We start from the raw sequence: 7913 nt of genomic DNA on the forward strand, positions 1-7913 counted from the left end.
TGGTAATTTAAATCTAAGGGGGGAGGGTAGTAAATGTTATTGGGAAATTTAGAAAATGATTTGGAAAAGAACACATTGACTAAGACATGGTTCTTATGTTAAAGAAGTAAAGAGTTTAGTCAACGTGTACCACATTTCCTCATTTTCTCATCTCTTGTGACATGCACACTATTTTGAGGAGGAAACCAAGGATTTTTTCCCCCAATCTCTTTTCTTTATTCCCAAGAAAATTAGTGGTTCCAGGACCATGGAGACAGTGAGCTTAATGATTGTAAATTTGAGGTGGATTTTTCAGCACTTTATTAAACAAATGCTGCTTATTTTTGCATTTTATAAAGACTCTGATTTATTGTTTCTAGTATTTGATAAAAGGAAAATGTTTATTGCTATTTGAGATCTTTTACAAATAATGATGATGTAAACTTAGATGCAAGTCGGCCTTTCTGAGGAAGTTTTTAAATAGTTTGAATATGGAGAGTGCATTCAAAGATTTTTTTTTCCCTCTATATTTCTCTGTTGAATTCCTTTTTTATTCTAGAACTTGTTGGGGGAAGGAAACAGAGGCCTTTCTCATAGTAGTAAAAGAATTCATCTTTTTTAAAAAAGAATTTATCTTTTTATCTGTAAGAATGAAAATAAACGGAAAAATTCTGACTGTAATACAGATGTGTTGTTACTTAGACACACAAATAGCTTAGTCAAGGGAGTTTCGGAAATGATCTTCCTGGCAGTGCATGGTGGCTCACGCCTGTAATCCCAGCACTTTGGGAGACCAAGGTGGGTAGATCACCTGAGGTCAAGAGTTCAAGACCAGCCTGACCAACATGGTGAAATCCTGTCTCTACTAAAAATACAAAAAATTAGCCAGACATGGTGGTGGGCACCTGTAATCCCAGCTACTCAGGAGGCTGAGGCAGGAGAATCACTTGAACCCAGGAGGTGAAGGTTGCAGTGAGGCAAGATCACGCCACTGCACTTCAGCCTGGGTGACGAGAGCAAAAAACTCCATCCCCCCCATAAAAAAAGGAAATGATCTTCCCCTAATAAATGATTAACAGTGTGTTTAAAGTGTATTACTGGTTAGGACTTTATTATTATCAGTAGAAACTCTACTCTCTACAAAAGCTGTCAAATGGTATTTATCATTGTAACTTCTCTCTCTATTTCTACCTCCAACTTAGTGCTGTATCTATAAGAACAGAAGTAGATATCCATGCAGGTGGAGACTATTAATCACCTATGTGTGTTATAACTTCAGTTTCTAAACAAGAAGTTTTCCTTGCAGTCTCACTCTGATCTTCAATTGGAATCTCAACTTGAGAACTCAACTTGAGAATCTCAACTGCTTTCTGTACAAAACAGAAAACTGACTAAAGTTAGCAAAACCAGATAGATCACAACCCAGGAAAAATACATCAAGTTTGCAGTTCTGAATAAAATTAAGAAAAATAAGAGGAGACTCTATTGATTAATATTTTTTCATGATGAAACTATGTGCCTACACCTTTTAGTAGTGAAGGAAGATTTTGAGGAGGCTCAAAGGAAGCATCATTGTCCTTCTATTAACTTGGTGACTTGTTGGCTCTCTTTCCTAGCAAGCCTTGATATTCAATCCAAATAGGACTCCTTGGGCCAGGTGTGGTGGCTCATGCCTGTAATATCAGCACTTTGGGAGGCTGAGGTGGGCGGATTGCCTAAGGTCAGGAGTTCGAGACCAGCCTGTCCAAAGTGGTGAAAACTTGTCTCTACTAAAAATACAAAAATTAACCCAATGTGGTGGTGAGCACCTGTAATCCCAGCTACTCGGGAAGCTGAGGCAGGAGAATCGCTTGAACCCAGGAGGTAGAGGCTGCAGTGAGCCAAGATCACACCACTTCACTCCAGCCTGCGTGACAGAGTGAGACTCCGTCTCAAAACAAAACAAAACCAAATGGGACTCCTTAGTTATTCCAGACAGAGGATAATTTTCTCTTAACCCTGCATTTTGCAAACTACTAAGGAGAGTGCTGCCCTTCAAATATCTCTCTCTGCAAATCCTAGACAATAGTCTGACAAGGCCTCCTACCTTCACTGCTGCTCTGTCTACCCTCAACTCCGCAACTTACTCCCTTCAATCGAAGCCTGGGAATGGCCTGTGAGGTCCGCGGCTTCCTGCTGTTAGATCCCAGCCAGGGCAGCTGCCAAGCATCCCAGACGTGGCATGACCATGAAGCTTTCTGGGGCTTCTCCTTTCCCCTTCACCGGAACTGCTGCCCTGAGGCCCATCTTTGCTATGGACGAAACTGCCCTTTGTCATTGTCACAATGGGTGCTCTTTTCCAGAGATGTAGAGATGACTCCTCTGCTTTCCTGCATTTAGTAGGATGACAGAGAACAGAAAAGAAAAATCCATCTCAAGGTCACACACTTTAAACTTCTCTGCTCTCTTCTCACAGATGGAATAGAGAATTGAAGTCAGTTTTTTCTTTTCTTCTATTCTGCACCGTGAAAATTTAAGGTTGTCAGGATGCAGCTCTCTTGGTGGAAATGCTTCTTGTTCTTCCTGGCCTGGAACAAGGAATTGAATTGAAAAGGTGTCTATAGCCGGGCGCGGTGGCTCAAGCCTGTAATCCCAGCACTTTGGGGGGCCGAGACGGGCGGATCACGAGGTTAGGAGATCGAGACCATCCTGGCTAACACGGTGAAACCCCGTCTCTACTAAAAACTACAAAAAACTAGCCGGGCGAGGTGGCGGGCGCCTGTAGTCCCAGCTACTCGGGAGGCTGAGGCAGGAGAATGGCCTAAACCCGGGAGGCGGAGCTTGCAGTGAGCTGAGATCCGGCCACTGCACTCCAGCCTGGGTGACAGAGCAAGACTCCGTCTCAAAAAAAAAAAAAAAAAAAAAAAAAGAAAAGGTGTCTATAGAACATTCTATTGATACCTTTCAATGCATTAGGGGGAAACCTCAGCTCTGTCTCCTGATTCCCCACCCCCACTTTCAACAAGCACAATAGTCCAACCTTCTAGCATAAGAGGAATAAACTTTCAACATGGTGACTCCTGGCCTATGGTCTTAGCCTCCCAGGACACAAGTAAATCCCCTGTGTGATCGTTTGGTTTAACCTGTGTATTTCTGCTGCTTATGTTAATGTGCATTTTATGTCATTACGGGTCTTTTTTTTTTCTTTTAAACCTGCACCAGTTACTTGCCATAAATTCACACAGATCTTAAGAGTTCATTAATATTTCTTGAATATCTTCTGTCTGTCAAGAATTTTAGTGTCACCTTCTGACGTGAAGAACTATGTGTAGTTCTTTAAAGTAGAGATACAAGGAAAAGAAATGAAAAGCAAAGAAAAAGAAAAAAAAATGAAGAGTGGTGATCACTGGGTTGGCCAACATCGTTAGTCTTTGTTTCTCATTCTGCCTGTGCTTCTTCATATGAGCTACCTCCCAGTTACTACACCCCCACAGCAGCTTGTCCCAGATGGCAGTAGCAGAAAGGGAGCCGGAATTACTCAACTCTGAAAGGCTTTCTCAATGTATGGGTGAATGGATGGGTGATCATGTGTTTGCTTTACTATTTTTGGTGTTTTAGGGTGAAGAACAGAAACAATACGGCAATCACCAATGTTGACTGGCAACACCACAGATCAAATTGCTTCTCTGCTCAAAAGCCTCCACTTTCTTTCTATCTATCTTGCAATATAATATAACACCATAATACAATAGAACAACACGTTCTCATTGTGGTCTACAAAACCCTACAGGATTTCACTGCTACCCAATATTCTGACTTCACCGGCTGCCATTTTTTTCTTTCCCCCTATAATCTAGCCAGTAACAATAGCCTCCTTACTCTTTTCTAAACATGCTGGGACACTCTTATCTGAGGGCCTTTGAACTTACTCTTTCCTCTGCCTGGATCTCCCTGTCCCCAGGTACTTACTAGGTTATCTCTCTCACTTACTCAGTTCTCTGCTCAAGTATCACTTTACAAAGGGCCTTTCCCCAGCCACGCTTTCTAAACTGGTTTCCTTCTTACCCCCATCATTCTCTATTCCCATAACCAGCTTTACTTTTTTATAGTACTTACCATCTTTTGTTATATGTTTGTTTATCATTTGTCTCCCCCAGCCAGAATATATAGATTTCATGAGCTTGGATTTTTGTCTATGGCCTATATCCCAGCACTTAGAATAACACCTGGGACAAAGCAGGTATTCAAACATAGCAGATGCTGTCATATCCTCCTAGATTCCTTGGAATGTATCATTCAAGTGTGCTCTGGCCAACTTCAAACTGCCTCTATCTGCATCTCCAAGCTCCAGGACGCTTTCTAGAAATGATATAGAAGACCATTCTACCTATTCTATGCATCAGGCTTGAGGATTTACAACATCACTGCCACAGAGCAGGTCTCAGTCAGTGATTCTCATCATTTGAGGCATAAATACTACAACTGCCTTGCCCTTCAATGGAGGAGAATGAGAGTAAGGAAAAGAGGGGAGGGGAGTTGTCCTGAGACTTTGCTAGCTGTCTTAATAATACACCTTTGTTGGCTGCCTTCTTTCCCTGCATCATTTCCCCCTCGTCTGCTGGTTTTAATTTCTCAAGCAAATAATTCACTCTCACTCTCAAATTCTTATCTCAAGGTCTGTTTGGGGAATCCAAACCAAGAAAATAAATATTTGCTATTGTTGAATGAAATATTCATAGCAGATTCTGGATACACATGTAGAAAAAGGCTGGATGGGGGCAGTCAGAGCATAGTTTCACAGACGGCAGAAAGTCGGCTGAGCAGCAAGGAGAAGGAGCTATCACCAATCAGGAGGAGACAAGTTGGTTGCATTAATAGGACTTCCAGGATGATGTTGAAAAAAAGAAAAGAAAAAAAAATATACATTAAGGTGAAAATGAAAATGAGTCCTTGGCAGCATCTGAGAATCAGTATCTGCAGTTGAGTCCTAGAAATGGCTGAACACAGAAACAAGCACACGAAATGCCAACTTCATGGGTGTGAAACCTGTGCAGCTGCACAGACTGCACGCTCAGAATGACCCTGTGTTTGCCTTAATGCTCTGCTGTTGCCATCTTGAAATTCTTAATAATTTTTGAACAAGGGGCCCCATATTTTCATCTTGTACTGGGCCTCACAGATTATGTAAGCAAGCCTAAGTTCATTCCATAGTTTCTCACTGCAGTTTAGGAAAAGTCAAGAACAATAGTTCAGGAAGAATAATAGAATGTTAAGGATTTAGAATGAAAGAAACAAGACTTAAAGAGCTGGCTCACTAAGGAATTCTCAGGGTCTTCCCACAGTCTACTTCAGTTAAGAGTGCTGATTTCTGGTCTCAGATACAGCCATATTGAAAACAGAAATAAGTTATTTAGTAATATTTCATGGTACTAATTACTTAGTACAAATATGAAAACATTTGAAATATATGTGTATATGTGTGTGTGTATACATATGTATAAACTATATAGTTTATAGTTTGTTTTGTTCAGAGAAAAAAATACAGTTGGTGCTAACTAGGAAAACACTGATGAATGGCAGGGCGGGGTGGCTCCCGTCTGTAATTCCAGCACTTTAGGAGGTTGAGGTTGGGGGATAAGCTGAGGTCAGGAGCTCAAGACCAGTCTGGCCAACATGGTGAAACCCCCCATCTCTACTAGAAGTACAAAAATTAGATGGGCATGGTGGTATGCGCCTGTAATCCCAGTTACTTGGGAGGCTGAGGCAGGAGAATCGCTGGAACCCAGGAGGTGGAGATTGTAGTGAGCTGAGAGTGTACCATTGCACTCCAGCTTGGGCAATAAGAGTGAAACTCTGTCTCAAAAAAAAAAAAAAAAAAAGAACAAAAGCAGAAAAAAACACTGATGGAATGCTAGCCAAAAAGTCGTATTTTTCATCACAGTCGACCTGTAATGTTCTGTTTTTGTGGTATGTGCCCTATTACTGCTAGTGGCTTTTTAATTGATCATTCATCTGGCTGTATAATTGGGAGGCTGCCAGGAATTTTTGATGTTTCCTGTCTGAAAAAATGGCATATAAAATGCTATTTTAAAATATGCCATTCTACTTATTTCCACTTAAAATAGAGGAGATTGAGAACAGTACATGTAAATACCAAAAAGATGTCTTCTGATATTAAAAAATAAAGAAAAAAGTATTTGAGAAAAACATTAATGATCCCCCTTGTGGGAAATTTTGAAGCTTGTGGATTTTTAAGCAGGGAGGCAAATAAGTAAAGCATCGCAGCATTTTTCACTAACTAAAAACAGATGTCATGTGATAATGGGTGTTACATTTGCAGCTGACACCCACTACAAAGAACAGGTGCCTCTAGTTGTTTAAAAAAGAGAGAGAGAGAGAGAGAGAGGGCAGCTCTTATAGCAGTCTACAGCAGCCTTCATGAAGTGATGAGGGGGAGCCATGGAAAGACTAGTCCCTTGGACGTTCTGGGTCACTATGTCATGGTGGTACATCTGGGCACTTAGATCCTCAGTGACCTTTCTCCTGGGTAAGCCTTCAATGTCAGAGGTTAAACTGCTAGATGATTACATTTATTTAAAAGTTATTACTTCAAATGCAGTAGAATGAAGTGCAGGCCTTCCTTTACATCATACACAAAAATTAACTCAAAATGGACGAAAGATCTAAACACAAGAGCTAAAACTATAAAATTCTTAGATGCACACATGGGGGAAAAACTTCATGACATTGAATTTGGCAGTGATGTTAAGATATGACACTAAAAGTACAGTCTAAAAAAGAAAAAAGAGATAGATTGGATTTCATCAGGATTAAAAATGTTTGTGCATCAATGAATACAATCAGCAGAGTGAAAAGGCAACCCACACAATGCAGAAACATTTGCAAATCATGTATCATATAAGAAATTAACATCCAGAATGTATAAAGAACTACAACTCAACAACAACAACAAAACCAACTCAATTCAAAAATAGGCAAAGTACTTGAATAGATATTTCTAAAAGGAAGATATACAAAGGACAATAAATATATGAAAAGAGGCTCAATACCATTAAGCACCAGATAAATGCAAATCAAAACCACAATGAGATATTACACCACACCTATTAGAATGCTCATTGTATATATTTTGTAAAGTGTTGGAGAAGAAGAGGAGAAATTGAAACCCTTGTGCATTGCTTATGGAAATGTAAAAGGGTGTAGCTGCTTTGGAAAAATGGTGTGACAATTTCTCCAAAAAATTAAATATAGAATTACCATATGATCCAGCAATTCCGATTCTAGATCTATACCCAAAAGAATTGAAAGCAGGAACTAGAACAGATATTTGTATACCAGTATTCAGAGTAATCCAAAGGTAGAAATAAACCAAATGTTCATTGACAAATGGATAAACATATGGATTAACAAAATGTGGCATATACATACAGTGAAAAATTATTCCATCTTAAAAAGAAATAAAATTAATAGATGCTACAATATGGATGAACCTTGAAAACATTGTGCTAAGTGAAATAAGCCAGATGCAAAAGGACAAATAGTGAATGATTCCATTTATATAAGGGATCTAGAACACAAAAATCCATAGAGACAAAAAGAATAGTGGTTAATAAGGGCTGCAGTGGGGGGAACTAGCGAGTTATTGTTTAATGGACACAGAGTTTCATTTTGGGAAATGCTGATGGAAACATTCTGAGATGGATAATCACCATGGCTGCACAATATGAATGTACTTAATGCCACAGAACTGTACACTTAATTGAGACCAGCCTGGCCAACATGGTGAAGCCTCGTCTCTACTAAAAATATAAAAATGAACTGGGTGTGGTAGCGTGTACCTGTAGTCCCAGCTACTTGGGAGGCTGAGGCAGAAGAATCGCTTGAACCTGGGAGGCAGAGAGGTTGCAGTGAGCCAAGACCGTGCCACTGTACTC

This window comes from Rhinopithecus roxellana, chromosome 4 (assembly GCF_007565055.1).
Source record: "Rhinopithecus roxellana isolate Shanxi Qingling chromosome 4, ASM756505v1, whole genome shotgun sequence".
Lineage (NCBI taxonomy): Eukaryota > Metazoa > Chordata > Mammalia > Primates > Cercopithecidae > Rhinopithecus > Rhinopithecus roxellana.